This window comes from Hirundo rustica, chromosome 4 (genome assembly GCF_015227805.2).
Source record: "Hirundo rustica isolate bHirRus1 chromosome 4, bHirRus1.pri.v3, whole genome shotgun sequence".
Lineage (NCBI taxonomy): Eukaryota > Metazoa > Chordata > Aves > Passeriformes > Hirundinidae > Hirundo > Hirundo rustica.
The window spans coordinates 48,715,869-48,735,928 of NC_053453.1; the positions used below are offsets into that span (position 1 = coordinate 48,715,869).

The following is a 20,060-nucleotide window of genomic DNA, read 5'->3' on the forward strand; positions in this document are numbered from 1 at the left end:
AGGAAGCAAACCCACGTGGCCCCTCCCTCCAACCGGTCCGGAAAAAAAACCCAAAACCCTCTTTGGAGAAAAGTGGAAAAAACTATTTTACTAAACAAATGAAGTGCATACAAGTATAAAGAATGAATAGTATGAAACAATAAAACCTCTCCTTCTGAAGTGAGATGGCAAATTGAGAAAGTCCTTGCCGTGGGTGTAGCTCGGCTCTCTCTCAGTCTCTCCTCAGTCCCAGTCCCTCCGGCGCTGCTGGAAAATGCCGAGGTCCAGGCCCCGGTGGGCCGCAGGTGCAGCCCCAGTGCTCCCCTGGGTTTTCAGTCCAGAGCAGGTTTAAACAGTTCCAAGAAAAAGGAAAAAAACCAGTCCAGGGAAATTCTCTGCCCTAGCTAGCTGAAACTAACTAAAAGCAAAGAAAAAGATCTCTGTCCTGCAGTCTCTCCAAGCCTCCGCCGAACACGCTGTCCGCAGAAGAATGTGGAGGAGTCGGGCAGTTTTCTCAAAACAAACTCCGTGCTTCTCCTTGCTCTTAGAACCAGTCTTAAAGGCACAGGACTCCATATACAGCACAAACAGAACAGACGATTGGGGATACAGGCATCATAAAGTTACCCTAGGACATTCAGCCAGGTGGTTGTGCTACTGTCAGGTTTGTATGCTTGTTTCTCCATTTGCTTTCCCTTTAATTAGCTCATAAAATTCTTCCATGCTGTTCTTTATGCATATGACATGGCATCCTTGTTTGTGGACCTGTGTAGCCAATGTTATGGTGATCTTCCAAAACTGACATAGGCCTGGTATCTGAACACCAGGATGTGGGCATAGGTGTATTCAGCCACTTAATAATCAAACTGGCTGAGTAGAGCAGGGCACATAGCACCATATAAAAGCAGCTGGAGTCTTGGTTACCATACTCTGCAGCCCACGTGCAAACAGCCAAAGGAATGCTACTATGAAAAACCTTTTAATGGTGTGAATTATCCAGAACAATTGATCCATTTTATCGATTATAAGAAATTGTTTTCCATAGACATGGGTTTTCTTCTACAAATGCAAGAGTGTCTGTGTTTGGACAGAGGACCTGTGAAGTGGCAGTCTTTTCCTTTAGCTGCAGACCCCATTTATCTAGAGCCCTGGAAATAGGCTCTGATTTTATGAAGTCAGCGGGGCATTTACTAAGGGTCAAAGTTACTGTAGGGCCTTTGCTCCCTGTCAATACTAGCGGAGACTGCTCTGTTGTGACAGAATGGCTGTGCTGTATTGCATCCTCCCCAACATCATCACTGCCACATCCAGCCCTGGCTGCTCTTGATATAAGAACTTTCATTTACATTCTTTTATCTCAGGCAGGACAAAAATAATATAGTCCTTAATTTATAGTAAACATGACCTGTTTAAAAAAGAACCCTCAATTTGTCTTACAAATAACATTTAAGTGTTTTTGAATTGAAGAGATGTTTGAAAAACCATTTCCTATCAGAGATGCTATTTGTTTCATTTCATGCAGTTAATTCATCTTAGTTGATTGGAGATAAAAAAAAAAGCCTACCCCAGCTAGTGAGAGTAAACCTTGCCACAGTACTGTGCTGCTGCAGATTTTGCAACATTTTTTATTTTGAGCCAACCTCCATACACATTATTTACGATAACTATTACATCTTAATATAAAAATAATTTGGGGGTTAGATGCTGCGCAAAATCTTGAGAAGATAATTCTGAAACAATTGGCATTTTTATGTACCTGATTTCAAACTTGTAATTGAGCCTTATTTCTTTGGTCAAGGGGAACACACCCATTTTGTCTGCAAAAAAGTGTTGAATTGGACACTCAGGCCTATAATATAATCATTATAGGGAACTTAGCCTTTATGATTTATTTAAGAAAGAATTATAAATATATATATTTATTATGTTTATGTGAGAAGTGCATAGACATTTATCAAATAGAAAGAAAACTAGTCTCATCCTTAAAAGTAAACAGGCTTTCATGTACCATATAACTGTGTAGTTGTGTAGTTTTATAAAGAAAAATAGTTGATGAATTCCTTCATCTAAAGATCACAGAGAATTATAACCTTAGCAGCCTCTTATCAGAAATTGTTCCTAGAGATACTTCTTAACCCTCCATTTTATGTTTCTAAGTAATACGCTGGATGAAAACCACTCCCTCTCTTTTTGTCAAACTCCTTGTCTGCTTGTTTCATCCAGAAGAATGCAGGAGGACTTGCACAGTCATAGTTTATCCCTTCTTGCCATATAGAAAGGAAAAAAAAAAAATCCCTTGGCAAAATCCTATCTGCTATTCCGGTATCACTATTATCAGTGAAAGGAATGGCAATGTCAAATGTCTAATCTCTTCAGCTATTAGCAGCTTCTGTATTTTAGTATCACTCTACAGTTCTTTCCTACGAATGCTCTGAGATAATTTCAGATTACTTTAGGCTTTGGCTAATATGTCTTCCATTTTTACTGAAATTAGAATGAAAAATATCACAGTCACTTTTTTTTTTTAAGTGTGCCTAAATATGTTAGGAAAATCTTTCTAATAGGAGAACAGCCCTTACCAGCACCCTCAGGAAGATCCAGGCTGTCAAAATGAAAATAGTGGTGTCTGCTTTTGTCAAAGAACTCAAGCAGAGATTGGTATTGCTTGTGGTCACTGCAGCTACATGAAAAATATCACTGTACACACACTACACATGGAAACAGAAATCCATTCAAGCTCCAGATGGCATATTGATATATATGCATGCAGTGCTACAGCCACATTACTGTCCATAACCTTCCCTACAGACCAGCAAACTCTATTTGGACCATGTGGATTGATTCTGAGGTACAGATGGAGACAGGACCTGGGGGTTAAGAGAGAGTCCACACCTGCTGTGGTTCTTTTAGGAGGCTTTCCTCCCTCAGAAGCCTTGGCCAGGTGCCTGTTTAGTCCTGCAAATACATACCTGCAACAAAGGTCCAGTGCTCGTCTGCTCACTGGAACACAATTCGTCGGCATGTGGGATCCAGCCCTCCTTGCCTGCCTTTTGAGCATCATGTTCTTTCCTGCTTCTGGATATAGAGCACGCTACGTAGATCCAAGCAACTGTGTATTCCTTGGAGGGTGCTCTGTGAGAGGGATGCAAAGACTGGGCAATGCAATCTGCATCAGCACTGAAGCAGAGCATGTGATGTTCAATCTGGGGTCTGATTTCCTGAAAGGACTAGTGTAGCTGGCAGGGGAGTATGGGGAAGGGAACAAGAGGGCATGCTCTTGTTTCTAGGGGGTCACCAAGGGCCATCTGAGCTCTTCCAAATCTCCAAACAAGACTCAGAATTGGCAGGGTGGGCATTTGCAACTATAGAGTGACGACACGTCCTAAATGCTGCGTTTGACACTTCCACCTGGAAAGGGGTCTGTTCTGTTACCCATCTGGCTTTTCCTGGTATGGGCTGTTCTCTGGTGCTGAGGAGAGTAGGTGGGCATACTTTGCTCAGGCCACCCATGGCACAGAAGGGCACAGGGATGGATCTGTGACCACAGAGTGGATCGCCCTGCTGCAGTGAGGCTGAGAGCATCATGGGCAGCAAGAGTGCAGGCATCTATGGGCAGGGCAGGATGAGGATGAAGATGTGTTCCTTTCTGTTCAGGCTGATTTCACGTTGCTTAGCTTCCAAGAGGCTCTGAGAATACCAATTAAAGCACGGGGCTTAATTGTGGAGTATCCAATTTGGATATTAGCATTATCTCTGCTCTCACTGGTTTCTTTTTGTTCGGATCCAATTCTGCTGCCTGCTGGCTGGGTTACTGTTCCTTTCTTCTCATTATTACTATTTTGTGGTTATTGTTAATATATATTTTTTAAAGCATTCCTCCTTTCGATTGCTTCCAAACGTGCAGGTCCGAGAGGGCGCCGGACACAGGGAGCCCCGGGTGGTCACCGCGGGGCTGCGGCGGCAGCTCGGCCCGGCCCCGGCCTCGGTGCCGGCACCGGCCCCTGCTCAGCCGGAGGTACAGGTGCCGCCCGGGCATGGGCTCCCCCTTCGCCCCCGCCGGAGGCTGGGACCTGCTTCCTTCGGCAGCGGGCAGAGGTTGGTCTCCCGTTGTCCGTACTGTCGTCCCTCCTCGTCTTCTCCCGTTTCCCCCACTGCTCACTCGCACAGCTCCTCCTCCCCGCCCCTTGTTTCTTCCCCCTCCCCACCATTTTCCGAGGGTATATGTAATTATTATTAATTATTAAGCTGCTTTATTAATTCACCTTCCCATGCTTTCCCCACCTCCGGGAAGCATTCTCGGAGCTTTTATATTGCAGAGAATTCTTTTAAAATGTATTTTTAGGGTGAAGCTCTGAGCACTTCCCCTGCCCCGCATCTCCCACCCGGGCAGTACCAGAGAAGAGAATGAAGTTGAGCATGTCTGAGGCGGATCAGCCTTGCAGGCAGAGAAGGGGGCAGTAGCCACTCAGAGCAACCCAAGTGCTTGAAGCAGGATTTGCTGGTATGTATGTGGGTCTGGATTTTATGACAGCTCTAAGTGTGAATCTTTTTCCGAGCGAGAAAGGAAGGGAAAATAAATAAATATCTACGGCTTCATTAAATAAATGCCTGCGTAGCTGTAAGCCCTGTCCGGCTGTGCTGGAGGAGGTGGCGGTGGGGACACTCCCAGCCATCCACCCACCTCCAGGGGAAAAAAAAAAAAAAAAAAAAAAAAAAAAAAAAAAAAAAAAAAAAAAAAAAAGCGCCCAAGCAAAGCCCGGAGAGCCGAGGGCTGCGTTGCCGGGGGGCTCGTAGAGCAACCCGGCCCCGTGGCAGGTGAAGCAGCTCCCCCGGGCCTCCCCACTCCCGTGGCGGTGCGTGCGCGTGTGTGTGCGTCCAACGCGCCCCGCGCTGCCCGTGGAGCCGAGCGCGGCGGGCAGCGGAGCCGGCAGCACTGCAGAGGGGTGGGCACGGCCCTCGCCAGCCCTCGGGGGCTGGGCCCTGGGGTGGGCAAAATGCTGTGCGTGCATGGGGAGGGGGCTGCGGGGTGGGGGGGAGGGGGGAGTCGCCTTCTCTCCGCGATTCACATCGCGCCAGCTTTCCCGTCTCGTATTCATGCCTATCCCGGGAATGGTGTAGTCAGCCCGTATCTGAATTATTTATAGACTCGTGCCAGCATTTTTTTTTTTAATATATTTTTTAATTTTATTTTTTATTTATTTATTTATTTTTAAAATTCCGATTGTGTGCACTACTGGGAAATGCGTTTCCTTTCTTCTCAATATATTAATGTCTTTGCTGGGGAGCATTTTCTATCCCCTTCAGATTCCTCTAATTCAAAATTGATGCTTATTTTTCCCTTCAGGAAGGGGACGCTTTGAGGCTAATCATGCTTCACAGAAGAACAGTACCGACCTCCAGTTGCATTAAACACAACCTACTCCACTAGGGCTCCAGGAAGAAAAAAAAAAAAAAAAAAAATAAAAAAAATAAAAAAAAAAAAATCAGAGAGAGAAAAATTAAAAGAATAATCATTAAAAAGGCAAAAGGAATGCTTACTCTGGAACCTGCATTTGACGATCTTCATCACTCGCGCTGAATATCCTCTGAAGTGATTTTCTCCAGCTTTTGAATTTGCACCTCTTCAAGACGAAAGATTGCCACAAAGAAACCGCTATTCTTTTTACAGCCAAATAGGATTGTTTTTTATCTCATTCCCCACGTTTGCCCCTGACCCTTATTCTTCTTATGTGGATATGCAAGCAAGAAGAGGAGACTGGACATTCCCAACATGCTCTCTCCCTTGATCTGTCCGTCTAGAGGTTCTGCTTCTACAAACCAAGGTAGGGGAATTCCTATTTCTGTGGTTTTGCTTGTATCTCATTTTGGTGCACGGGTTTGGCCAGGGAAGATCACTCAGGGTAGAACAAAAGGTTTAGAGATGCTGCTTTTAGAAGCAGATAGAGGGTAAAAGCTCCCCAACATTCACCAGACATGTTGATTCCCTCTTGGCTCATCAAATAGGACATGAAGAGAAGGCAAAAGGGTTTGAGTTAGGTACCACGTTGTGAACTGGGGGAAAGTCTCTTGTGATTTTTGGGGGTGGGGGGGATGGGGGGGGTGGACAGGTGGGGTCGGGGGACACACGGGAGGAGGAACAGGGCTTTGGAAAGGGGCGAAAACGAAAATAATTTTCATCCATCCACCCGCAAATTTCCTCCTCCTTTTCACTGGTCCTGCGGCTCCTTGCCATGCCTTGATGTGAAAGCAGAGCTCGTCAGGAACAACAGGACGTAGAAACCCGCTTGTTGCCGAGGAGGGTGGTGCATTACTGAAAACCCACGCCGGCCTCTCGGTCGTGAGCGGCCTAGAGCGGGGGCCCGGGCAGTGGCCGGGGCCGCCCCTGGCACCGCGGCAGGAGTCCACACAGCGCCGGGGCGAGTGCGCCTGCTTGCGTGGAGGTGGAGGGCTATTTTAAGTCCAAGCACGTCAAGCGACTTAGCCTGAACCTACGAGGCGCTGTATTCAGGCAACTTCACGTGTTTTAATTTATGCCCGCCCCCCTGGTGCTATCAGCGGGCATCGTGGCCCCTCTCCGCCTCGCCCCATCCCTCCCCCTCCCCATCCACCGCGCCTTGCAGCCCCTTCCCCAGCCCACTCGGGAGGGATGCAAAATGGCTATCGAGCTGTTCGGCTGTAGATACGCGAGAGATACCGGTGCATCCCTGCCGTAACGTGACATGTGAGTCTTTCCGTAAGATGGTGGCAAGACAAAGGGAGCGGAGCCGCCGGGGGGTGCGGGAGCGCCGGGCACAAGGTGTTGAACGTCTCGGGGTTATTTTAAAGCCTCAGCCCGTGCCCGCCGTGCAGCTTCGCCCGTCACGCGTGGGTCTGCGCGTCCCCACGCCGGGAGAGGCAGGGGCAGGGGTGAGCTGCTGCACAGCCCCACCTGGGGGCGGACCCCCAGCACCCTCACCCGCATCGCCAGCCCCCCGCCCAGGCTCCCCCAAAGTCGCCTCTCCTTTCCAGACCGGAAGCCTGGCAGTGGGCGGGGGGTGGCAAAGAGGAGCGGGAGGCGCACCCCACAGCGGAGGGAGGAAGGGTGGTCATCCTCCAGCCCTGCTGCGGCGTGAGGCAGCCTTCAGGCACTCTCAGCCCTTGATGCATCCGGAGCATTCCGAGGCGGGGGCGCGCCTTTCCTACCACCTTCTTTGCCCGCATCCTTCCAGTAGCTCCTTGCCACATTTCTGAGGGGATTTTGTCTGCCTGTTGTTAAAAACCAGGAGCGGTTCCGCGTGAAGGGGTTGAGAGCCACCTTTCCTGACAAATTCTGGCTGTGCTTCTATAAATATCTGAGGCTTCCCAGGGTATCCGCTCCTGGATCCTCCCTGCCCGAGCTCGCTCCCTCGCTGCAAGTGGGAGTAGAAAGTTTACCTGTGCGGAGAGGAGGGCGTGTGGGAGCCTTTCCCCCGTTTTCCGAAGGATTTTCTCAGGCCTGGCAGCTACCGGCTTTCCCAGGACCCCGGCACGGAACTGGTGGGGGATTGTAGCCCCCTTCGTCGGCCATCGCTTACCCCTGAAAGCCTCTAAAAGCACATGCCTCGGAGCGGGGTGCACGGACAGGGGAGGGTGGGCTCAGTCCCTGCTCCTCCGCCCGCCACTCTGGGTTTTGCAGCCACACAGGACGGCAGAGAGGAAGGTTTTCTCGGGTGCCTGGCCAGGGTGGCAGCCGTCGGCAGCAGGGCCAGGCTGCCTGCTCCCCTAGAGAACTGTGCCCATCCCTGCCTGCTACAGCCGCCAGCCCCGCCAGCAGCGCATCCAGCCCGAGCGCGTGCCGCATCCCTGTCACAGCCCTTCCTAACCAGGGCCAGGCTCATGCAGAGGTGGAGCAGGGCAGGTGGGACTTGGGGAGGGGTCTTAAAGCTTTGATGCTCAGCCGTGGGAGCCAGGAGCATGGGCTCATATCCTCACTCCTCTTTACTGCCCAGTCTCTCTTGGCCGCTACCTTTGCCAGTGACATTTCCTCATCTTCTCTGCAAACTCCAGTATGGGCAAAAGGAGATGCCCTCTTCTACCATCAAGCACAGCTACCTCAGGCTTTGCAAGCAGTGTATAGAGGCAGCTGATCCCTCCCCTTGGGAGCTGCCCCTTGGGCTGGGTATGCAACACCTCCAGCTCATGGGGTGCTAGTACTGTTCCACACCCCAAGGCCTTGGGGAGCAGAGCAGGTACATAGCACCATGCCGTGTCGGGTGACCTGGTGTGCCCCAGCTGCATCTCTGTAGAGAGCAGCAGTTTGTTCATGGGTGCAAGGTGCTCTTCAAGGGGGGAGGTGTGGGTATGGGCAATTTTCAACTGTTCACCCACACCACTCCAAAGCAGCAGCTCTTGTTGCCTCGGTATATTTGGCTTTTCTTTGGTCCCTTGCCACACCAGCTTGTCTCCCAGTCCTGGATGGAGGTCTTAGAGGGTTGGGACATGATGGAATAGGTTGAGGGTGGAGTCAGGAAACAGCCCAGGGATGGTGAGATCTGCCTCAAATTTCTCTTGGCTCAGCCATTGTTACAGAGGTAGATCTCAGCAGAGAAAGGGAAGGCAGCATGGTCAAAGCCACAGCTCCTCTTCCTGGGGACCCTGGACTGTGGCCTGTTGGCACACACCTGCTGCACCAGCCAGTTCAGCCTGTGTCAGTCCTGGTGCCTCTTGTGATCCCTGTGCCAGTGAGACCATTGCTGAGCAAAGGAAGGTGTCAGCAGCAGCAGCAAGTCATCCTGTTCTGAGCAAGGGTTTCTGGATACCAGCACAATGGCTGAGTTCTACGTTGCACCTGTACATGCCAGAACGTCGTGCAAGAGATCATGGAGAGGTGGAAAATACAGAACGGGCAAAAATCCCAAGCTGCCATCCCCATTCAATAACTGACATTTTGATTTTTATTATCCTCATTTTGGATTACTAACTGTCCCTGTATAAAAAGTCTGTCAACGTATGAACCAGCACCTGATCCCCAAACCCTAACCTACAGGGTAAAAATGTGATGGAATTAATTTATATTTCATCTTGCTGGGGCTGTTTCTTGTGCTTGGTTTGGAAGAGGGCAGGTTGACCTCGCTTCCAGTGCCAGAGCTGTGGAGCTGCACTTGGATTCCCTCAGTGGACGCACATTGCCTGGGTTGGCACCAGGAATCGGTCTCTCTGCAGTACCACGTGGGAGGTCTGGATTTGATTCCTGGTGCTGTTTTTTCATTTCTCCAAGCTGGCGGAGGGTGGGAGCACTGTACAGATAGCACTGCTTGTATCTGCAATGGGCTCCATTCCACATTCCCATCCTTAGGATGCACAAAAACTGTCTATGAGATAGTCCAGACTGAGGATTGGTCCCTAGGGATTTAATCTTCTTGGCCTTTAGGGGGACTGCAGCTCTACACTGCCTGTACTCACTGTATTTAGCAGTGTGGTCTGGTGAGCAGTGGTGAAAGACAGCTACCTTGCAGCTGGAGAACACACAGAGGGATTTTTTAATTTTTTTTTTTTTTTTTTTTTTTTTTTTTTTTTTTTTTTTTTTGTGTGTGTGTGTGTGTGTGTAAGCTATAATTAATGACAAAAAAATGGGTTAGTTAATAGGAAAGATGGACTAGATGATCTTTCTGGGCAAGATGGCTCAGAGTATTGTGATTGCCTAAGCCACCATGGAATGCTTGTAGTACCCATGCTACCTGACATCAGGGCCCTAGGCCTGCCTGACTCTTCTGCAATTCTGTGATTAGCTTTCGTTGATATTTATTTACACTTGAGAGAAAAAACACAAAGTGGTTGGGAGAAGCATAGCTTGATTGGTTATCTGCTATTACCCTGATGTGTCCTCTGTCCACCTGTCCACAAGAACTCTTTACACCAAAGTGAGTAAACTTATTAATTGTCGCTTTGCTGCAGTCAGACTCACTGCTGCCTTGGATACCTCCCTGTGTAAAATGAAATGGCAGTTTGAAGATCACAGCACTGAAATATGTAGAAAGGGAATCAGAAGAAAATAAGATATTTGAAGCTAAGCATGGCCCACCTGCTACTGCTGCCTTGTCCCTTCTTATGAGTTTTGTATTTCTCTTGCAAAGTGCCTTGTAACAGGAACTAAAAAATCTATTTCTCCAACCACAAAGGGGGCTCCACCACCCCTCCAACCTTCCTTTCTTGCTTATCTGTTTATCTAAAGACAGGAAAGAACGTTCCAAGCAGATATGAACTGGTGCTAGCTCTGGCAAAATTAGTGCCATGGTGCTAAGTGTCTGAGAACTAGGAGATTGACCTGATCAGGTCAATGTTAAAGCTACCTTTCATATTGAGAAAAAAAAAAAAAATCCAAGCAAACCCATCCTTTATTGTTCAGGAGTTCATTGCTTCCTTAAGCTGCAAATCACAAGCTCACAGCTAGAATTGTACATCAGAGTGTGAACTGGTGTGTGTAAAAGTTGACCAAGTGCAGGGTGGTGATCTGTGCAAACCAAGTGATGTATCTCCATGTGCCTGAGGTCACTGAAGAGAAAATGAATCCCCTCTCTATGCACTCAGAAACAAATGAGTGGTACAAGGCAGTGTGCAAACTGTGCAAATTCAAATCCAATCCAAACCATCACAAATTTGGACCTCTCGAGTCAAGGCTGCCTTTTATCCAGTGTTTTCTTGGAAATAGAAGAGAGCACTGACTCTGGGCAGGAGAAGGGACAGACTTCTCTTTATAAAATTAGTACATATACATTGAACATGCATAATGTGAAAGCATATTCTTTTTCCATACCCAGGGTCACCAAAGAAGTGAAGAGTGAAAGGGTATGTGTTCTGAGACTCACTGCCACCTCCTTCTTCCCAATATGGCTGGTATTTTTAGACTTCAAAGTATGCTGGATGGCTCTCCTCCCTTTCTAACACAGCAATTGAAGACTATGTTTTACATAAATGTATATATAATCTAGATATACCAATATGGGTGAATTGATTAAACATTTGGGGAAAAAGAAATTTGAGTGAGAGGCTCAAAGTGAAAGGGATACTAGCCTGAGATCTCTGCAGCATTCACTCCCTATACCTCAAACCCCATCCACAAGGCAGGCTCAGAACTGAAAAGAGTCACTGAAAGTGGCTCACGTAAAAGGTTAGGTTGATAGCTCAGAACACTGAAGATGTTTCTGTATTCCTAAAGCATGTACAATGTTACTAACATTGGTGTGCAAGGCTGTGCTGATACATTTATAGGAAAGAAACACTCTTAGGGGAAAAATGTGAATTTGATCTTCATGTTTGGTGGCTTATCTTACTGATTGCTCCTCCACTAAAACAGGTGCAGGGCCACCAGGTTATCTGGCTTGAATAATCCATGGGATATTATTTGTTCACTCCTACACACCCCTGGCATGTTGGGGTTGTAGGACCTCCCCTCCAATTAACTGTCCAAGTGACAAACTCTTAAGTTGCTTCTCAAGGTAGCAGTCAGCCTACACTACTTTGTCTGCCTGTAGCTATTTAGTTATGGAACAGTTCTTGCTTACTGTACTCTCAGACTGGATTTTCAACCATAGATCAAGAAATGAAGCAGTGTAGCTACCACCATCCTCCTCCAAACCCGCTGTCCGGCCCATGTGGGAGCTCTGCATACAGTCCGTGTTTGTTCAAAATAGTGAAATGATATGTATAGAACCTATTTACAGGTGTGGTTTAGCTCTGCTTAGGTAACTAGGTTCTGTTTGAGGACAGCACTTCTAAGAGAGGGAAGGACTGGGCAGAGTGTGCAGGAGTGAACTAAGACAATGATCACAAAGCAGAGAAAACAAGACCTGAAAAGAAAGAATGAGAGAGACCCAGGGAAGCTCAGTCTGGATAAAAGACAACTGTGGGTGGATCCTTAGCTGTCTGCAAATACATAAAAGACTGTTACAGAAAGAGGACAGGGGCCAATTATTCTCATTAGTCACAAAGGACAGATCAGGTAATAAATGACTTTAAGATGAAGCAGAGACAATACAGATTAAACATCAAATTAAATGTTTACTGCACTAATGTTTTAGTGACAGTAGAAGAGCTGATAAATTTGGCAGATTAGCTGTGACTGACAATATTTAAAGCTAGATGTAGGTGCTGAGCTATCAAGATTTTGTATCTAATAAAGTCTGTCTCCAGATAGAACCTCAGATCATGATATTTGCATGCCTAACCAAACAACTTTGGAAGAAAGATAAGGAGGTTAATTTGTTCTGCGTGCAGGAGGGAGAGACTGTCCCATTGGAGGAACCTGATTGGGTTTGGCTCTGTGCAACAAATCTCATATGGTACCTGTAGAAGTCAAAATGATGGTATCGACTGGTGGCATAGCTTGAGTGTATCAGGAGCTCCCCAAAGATACATAGTTTACAAAACCTCTGGTACGTTGTGACAGCTCATACTGTCCAGGGGACTGGCAAGTGCTGCAGTATAGAAAATTGGGCAGAAGAGGCTTACAAACATGTCCTGTGTGAATAATGTGTTAGCATTTGCAAGCACAGTTCTTGAATCCTGGGATAATCCTGGGAAAGACCATGTCTCTTTCATTCAGAATCCTCACCTGTCTGTAGCCACTGCTTTCAAGGCTTTACACTATCACAGCATGTGAACAGCTACTGTGCCAAAACCTGATACTGCAAGGGTAGGGGAGGTTTGCCATCACACACTGAACGATGTGAAAATTCACACCTTGCTGTTGCATGATGTCATTCTTTTGTCTTGCAAGATGAGATACAGTTTTAAAAAACCTTCTGTTTACTCCTATTTTGCTGCTTCCAGATAAAATGGGATATGGGCAGCCACGAGCTTTGCGGTTTCTGAGGATCATCACTTCACTAGCCAGCCTTCACAGTCACATCTCTGTGCTCTGAGTTGGAGGAGCTTCCTGTGCTTGCTTGGGGTTTGGATGAGCAGCTCTGGCAGTAGGTTCTGTGAGGAATCTTCCAGCCTCGAGTCAGTAAAGATTCCCCTGCCAGTAGCTGAGATGGCTGAAAGAGCTATTTTGAAATTGTGAATTTGGCCAGCATCGGGAACATGCTATGCGGCCTCAGTCCTAATGCCAGTGTAAATCCTCCTGTGCATCAGCAGAAATGGTGACTGTGGTGCAGCCCTGCTGGTGAATAACACTATTTTTAAAAAGAGTAAAAAGCATGTAATCCTGACCTCTGGTGGTTTTTTTTTTTTTTTTTTTTTTTTTTTTTTTTTTTTTTTTTTTTTTTTGTGGGCATCAGGAATTTTCTATCCAAGTGTCCAGGACACACTCAGATTCAAATGGAGAAAATTACACAATATACTCTCCTATTATACTTGGATTTCACATTTTTATTCAGCTACTTCACCTAATCTCTTAGGGTTGCCAAGCACTGTTGGGAGATAATATACACAACTCTCTCACATGGATGTAGTTTCTTGCATGTATGACCTCTGAAGAATTTGGAGGATTTTTCAAAAGGAAACAAATGTAAAACTACTAAATTCACTACTTCAAAACAGACTAGGAGGTAAGATGACTACTTGAAGCCAGCTGAGGCAGATAAAGTCTGGTGTTGCCAACCTGATGATAATTTACTAGTGCAAACGCCATGTAGTACTCATAGGTGATTGTCTAATGAACAGAAAATTGTTTTCAGGTGATAGGCATTATAGCCTCATGGACAGCTCCAGATTGCAGCGGTCTCATGTTGTTACCTCTGGCTGTGGGCCATGAACAGGATACAATGGGGCACCAGTAGGTTAGAGTTTGAAGTCTGTTGTAATAAGGAACCATGGTTTCCCTGTGTCGCGAGACTTCTGCTACTCACAGCTAGAAAGGAGGCACTGGGGATACACAGTAACTGTTTAAAATGCGAAAGGTGAAGGTCCTAAATCAATTCCACCTGGAAATGAATTGCAGAAGAACTGCTAGGATCCTAAAGCCAAGGGCAATCCCAGCTCTTCACAGCAGTGGTTTTGAAGCCTGTGCAGTGAGAAAAATAGCTCCACTGCTGCATGGAAAGGTGTCAGGATGCTGCCACCTGCTCCAGGAGGAGGATGGAGAGAAGAGGTTGCTGCTGTAAATCTCTTTGTGCCAGGTAAAGCAGGATGTTGCTTAATTGTACACAGCTGGATTGCTGGGGAATTTCTGTCTTAAGGCTTTGCTTAGAAATGCATTTGAAGTGCATTTTTGCAGAGGAAGTGCGCTAGAACATGCTAACTCGCGGCTACTTGCACGTAGGCATACGCTTGTATGGAAAACACGTGGGAAGGATCTGCATATCCCTGCACCTCTCTCTCCTCCTCTATAATTCTCTATTATTTCTGGCTGCTGTAGTCAGTGGCCTAAGTATCTCAGGGGAGATTCCCTCCTGTCAGATGTGTGTTTCGGCAAAGGCAAGCTGAAACATCAGAGGCTGACAATCCCCAAAGGAGAATCTAATGAATGTGACAGAATGACATAATCTGTGCTCATAGTCTCTCCCTTTCAGCTCTCCATGTTTCTGGTGCAACTTGAAATTACCCTCTAATTTATTACTGAAAAGATGACTATCATATATAAATGAAGTTATATAGAAGTACCCTGAAATGTTGAAAGTCAAAGTATAAAATCAGGATGGATGTGGTCTGCAGTACTGTCTTTCTGGAAGGAAGCTTTTAAGACTCAGTCTAAAAGTAATAGTGGTAAATGCCATGAAAGTATAAATAGAATCTCAGAAAAGATATTGCAATAATTTCATTAAGTGATGGGGCACTGGTACCCTAAACAGGAGGAGACAAAAATTAGGTAGGAGAGAAAAATAGGGTAGCCGTGGGATGGCTGCCTTGAAAGTTATGGTGGCTCTTGCAGAAAGCTCTTTGAATCCCTGGTTTGAAAGTTTGTGAACTTTCAAAGCAGGGATTCAGAAAGAGAGATAAGGGTCATGCATTAACCATTTTTAATTTGCATTATTTCTGTGTAGAGTAAAAGGGCTCCAAGGGTCTCTGAACTTCAGGATTCAGAGAACTTTGCAGGAACTGAGTGCCTGTACCTTGGAGGTCTCTGAAGCAGCAGCTGGATGTCACAGAGGGTATAATACATGAACAACCCTTTCTGTGCAAGGCCTTTTTTCTTACTGGAGAGCATAAAAAGAGGACTTTCAGAAATCAGGAGATGAGTGTTGTTTAATGACATGCCTTGCCTTCATAGTCTTGTATGTTTTTTTTGTTTAGGACGTTTTTTGTTACAACAGATTAATTCCTGACTTCAGCTTTTGACATTAGAGAAGATGGTTAATGTTTTTGACAGAAGAGTTTGGAAATGGGTTAACCACCCCACCACCACCACCACCACAACAACAACAACAACAACAAAAAAAAGATTTCAGAGGTTTTGCTAGTTCTGCACTGAACTTAATTGGAGTGTTTGATGTGTTTTCATGAAAAAGCAGATGAAATAATAGCTAGCAGCCTGATGGGTAGAAAACTAACTGGGTTTTGTGTGACACATCCCTGTTCTGCATACTTTGAAGTGGGGTCTTGTCCCTGAGGTTGTCCTAGCCAAGATGAGTGCTCAGACTACTGGGTCCTCTGCAGTAATGCTTTCTCAGTTGGAGCTTTTCCAGTTGGAAACTGTTCTACTTTATATAAATGCCTATTCATTGTGCTGGAGAGGGAGTGCTCTAAGGACTGAACTGTGGAGGTAGTTTGTTTCTTTGGCTCAATACAAAGTAATTACTTAAAAAAAGAGAAATTACTTCAGCATGAAAGAAATGGAGGTGCAGGTTCTGTAGCCCAGAGGCAGTGGAGTCCTCTGAGACATGGGAGACATGGGAGCTAATTCTTCCTCCAAATTAGTCAGAGCAGGTTTGTTCTTGTTCTGCTTTGGATGCATTTGTTTTTCCCAGTGACATGACAACAAAATGTTTCATTTAGCATTGAGCTCCAGTGCTGATTCCAGGTGGGGAATAAAGTGACAGGAGGAGATGAATTCCTGGAAAACAAAGGTCTGATCCTCAAGCAACTGCTCTTAAATGAAGGATGAGGGATGAGAACTATGGGCTCTGTGACAGGAAACCAGAGTTACTGCTCCAATGAAATTTTTTATCATTTCCTATAAGGTGCAGGTAGCTCTTTACAATTGTCTCCAGATCTTTAAAATCACTTGAGATTTTTATTCCTGCAGTTCATATCCCTTGGTATATCCCCTTTCATCATTCATTATGCATTTGCTTTTATAAGCTTGGTGAGATGTTTGGCTTTTGTATGCTTCCAGACGCGAACATTGGCTGTGGGAGACTTTTTTCCAGAAGAACTACAGGGAGTCAGTGGAGAAAGACCAGGTTCTTCAAAGGGCAGTGTAGAGCAGGCACCCCATGGATGTGCTCCAGCTTGCCCTCTAGAAAAGTTAATCCTTACTGACTACAAAGGTAGCCTACTTAGATGAGCTTTCTGAAAGCTTTTAATTATCTATTTTGTTCTGCATGTATGCATTTTAAGGATGTACTGGGTTGGGAGGTAGAGAAGACTAGAGGTATATTAAATTATTATTCTTTTACCACCCAGTCTGGAAAACAGTCATGCTCCATGAGGAATCCAGAATCTCCTAATTCCTGGTCCTCTATCTTGTGTTCTTCCTCTGTAAGAAAACTGGGTACCTGACAGTCCATCTCTTTTTGAACTCTAAGGCCTGGAGATTCCTTAGTCTGTGTCCAATGTAAATGGTTCTCAAACATGATTTGAATTTGCAAGTAACACTAATGTCCCATTTGGTGAGCTGAGCCACAATTTATGGATTTCTCAGACCTTGCTTTCAAACCAGACCGTGGAAAGTTGGTGTATGAGGTCTGTTGACATGGCCAGATATAGGGCTGGTCTGTGGCACCCCACAGAGACCTCTTTCTCGGGATGTTAGCAGCTGAGGAGAGATGGCCAGGGCTTGCTGCCTCTGTGCCACTGTGTCTCAGGAGGGAGATAGTTTAAGAATGACATTTTATTATATGTCCTTGTACATTTTTCCTGCATGCATTTAGAAGCGTTGCCTATCTTCATCGAGGCACATCTTTCTTAAGAAAATACTGCTTTCATGATGAAGCATAAAAATCAAACAAAACAGAAAATTAGAGAGAAGGCTTGCCCTGACAGTCTGTGTCCTTTTAAGTGCACAGGGTAATACAGAAATCTGCGTGTCCTCTGAAGTGACAGTCTTCTGCGATAGTGCAGTTCGGCAACTGTGGCAGGACAAATTGCAATGTGTACCTGTACAAGGGTGCAGCTGCAGCCCAGAGATTGGCTTCACTGTCACATCGAAATGGGGAATCTTGCCATTGGTTGTGGATTCAGCATCAGACTGGCTTGACTTTGGATGTCTGCTCTGTGGTACGAGATGCAAGGACTTCTATATGTATTTGAATCAGATTCATTTTGAAGTATTTTTGTTTATGAACTTGTTCACTTTTGTCACTGGAGGAACATCATAAAGAGCTATTTAGGTACTGTCTAGGCTGCTTTTCAGTGCCTGCAATGAATGCTGCATTGATACTTCATGTGAATACAAAAGGTGGGGGTTTTTTTTGTCCTTGTGTTTGATGATTTCCATGTTTCTCAAATGTTAAATAGCATGGTTATAAGGATCCAACAGATTCTTAAACACTTCTTTTCCCTGTAAGTTTTCAGGTGTTTTCTTGCTCATGTAATGTATTGGTTTTCCTATGGTATGAAACGGGAGTAGGTGTAGAATCTAGTTAACATTCAATTTTGGAATCACATTAAGTTGTATTGGGTTTGCTCCTCCAAATCCTCATGGACCATGCCTTGGGGAGAAAAATCAATGCTCTTGGGTAGAACTGCTTAAAATGACTATTTGGCATAGTTGAAATTTCCATTTGAACAAAATTTGAGACTTTTAAAGCGAATTAATTGTGTCTTCTCATAATTTGAACTACTTTGAAAGAGCAATATAAAATGCTTTTACAGCTGCAGGACAAAGCTTGATAGAAAAATCATCGAACTTGATTTTACTGTCAGAGATCCAGAGGGAGAGGAAAAAAAAAACCATGCAAGACTTAAATTCCCTTTAAAATTTCTGATTTCCTTATAGGATGTCTTAGTATTTAGTATTTGGTCCAATGCTCCTCCTGCATAGGACAAATCTATGTGTGTTATTTAGTTGAAGCCTTGGGATTTAAAGAGTTTTTATGCGAAAGACTCAGCTTGAACCTTGGCTTTACTGAAATGCCACATGTATCACACCAGCCAAAGAAATACAGAACTTGGATAAAATCATCTGAAGATTGTATGTTCCATGAAAGATTGGAATAGCACTGTAAAGAGAAGGTAAGCTTCACTCAGGAGGAGGATGTTAAGCTGTGCCTCTTATAACTGGCAATGAGACATGAAACATTCATACTAGTAAATGGAAGAACATACTGGGGAATAGCTGTGGAACCTTGATAGAACTTGTGGTGTGCTGAATGGGTGGTGTTCCTCAGTGCAGAACTGAAGGGCTTGGAGAAGATATGATTGGGAATCATCTTGTCATGTGCTAGCCTGGGAAGGTAAGAGCCACACTAAGCTTTCTCTTTGCCGTAGTCAGCTTCCAGTTAGGTGAAGCCAAGCTGACCGTCTCCATCCTGGCTGAGCTGGTCTAGTACATGCTGATCAGCATTTGGCAAAAAGCAGTCATCCTTGGTCTGTGCCCGGAGATAGTGTCAGATTGTTTGGATGGTGCTCCTCTGCTTTAGACATACGCATAAATCTGGTCTTTCTTTTCAACTAGAAGCACACTGGTCTCCAGCAGGAGGATCCTTGGGCTTCAAGTAAGTGCAAAGTGTGTGAAAGGTATATGTGTGCATCTGTGCCATCTCATGTTTTCTGAACATACAAAGGACAGATACTGTTTTGTATTTTTAAGCAACCCACTTTCTTTTCTCTCTCTGCTGAGACAGATTCTGTTATAGATCTTTGTCATGATGCTAACAACTGTCATGAATCCAGCCAATTCAGACATGTGGCTTTTCAAGTGACTTGAGTTGTGCTAAGCTTCCTTTGACCCTTCTGAGTCTGGAAAGTTAATTAGAAAACCTTCTCTTGATGCTGGTGAGGAGGAAGTGGGCTGACAGGGGTTATGAGAATAGGTTGTGGCCAGAAAAGATTTATACACCTTGTTGGACTTTCATTGGCTGTATATTGCATTCTGGTCCTGCTAAAACCTGGACCATGAAGGATTGAGAGAGCTGACATGTTCATGCACACTGGCAGTGCATATTCATGGGAGAGGGTAGGAGGGAGTAGCTGTTACTTTATTTTGGACTTCTTTTCTTTGAAGAGGGAAGCTGATGCTACAATACACTTGGTGTGGTAGATGTGCCCCCTTCATCTGGGTCCCAGAGCAGAAGCACAGGGAGCAGATGCAGTCAGAGGTACAGTGTCAAGGACCACTCCACTTCATTTAGACACAGCTGAGCCACAGCGGCCTTGTGGCTATCAGAAGCTGAACTGGGCTGAGCAGCATCTCCTCCATGAAGGCAGTGAATCAATGCTGCCCAGGGCAGGATCCCCACCCACCCCCACCTTTCCCTTGTTCTTCCATCTTCTTTTCTTTTCCTACAGTCTGGAAAAGCTCAACTTGACTTCATTCTATAAGGCACAGCTCTGAGCCTGGGCAGGGGCTTTAGTGTGGCTGGGGGGGCAAAGCCACTGTGTCTCGGTGCCTTTGAAATACTTTTGGGAGCTGTTGGAGGCTCTGGTGTCTGGGACCTGGAGGGGCAGGGGAAGAGTTTTGAGGAAGATTTCAGAAGGAGAAGTTTTGGAGAAGGGAAAGGGTGTTTTCCCTTTTGTATCCTAAAAAATACTCTTTGCATCCAGGTCCTGCTTCTATGACTACCCGCTGCTCAGGCAGCATCTGGTGTGCTTTTGCACAAATGTGATGTCTCACAGAAAGGCTTTTAAGTAGCCTCCCACCTCCCCTCTCTTTGGAATGAAGGAGGGAAGGCTTAGGCACCACTGTTTAGAGGAAGCTGGTGATCAGACTATTGGGAAGGTGCCATGCCCACTTTGAGGGTGTGTGCAGGGAAGGCAGTGTACAGAAATGTACCTTGGAGTGAAGCTTAAGCAGCACCAGC

At 45.7% G+C, this 20,060-nt stretch overlaps 1 protein-coding gene across 2 annotated transcripts in view; it reads left to right on the top strand.

Moving 5' to 3' along the window:
* Positions 1-5,484: 5,484 nt before the first annotated feature.
* GRIN2B (glutamate ionotropic receptor NMDA type subunit 2B) overlaps positions 5,485-20,060 on the top strand; it is a 215,214-nt gene continuing 200,638 nt past the window's right edge. The window contains exon 1 of one of the 2 annotated variants that reach the window (XM_040063362.2): positions 5,485-5,801. The gene's annotated coding sequence lies outside the window, so the exon portion shown is untranslated. Of the gene's footprint in view, positions 5,802-13,690; positions 14,058-20,060 lie in introns of those variants that run through there. The other variant, XM_040063361.2, reaches the window with a different exon arrangement.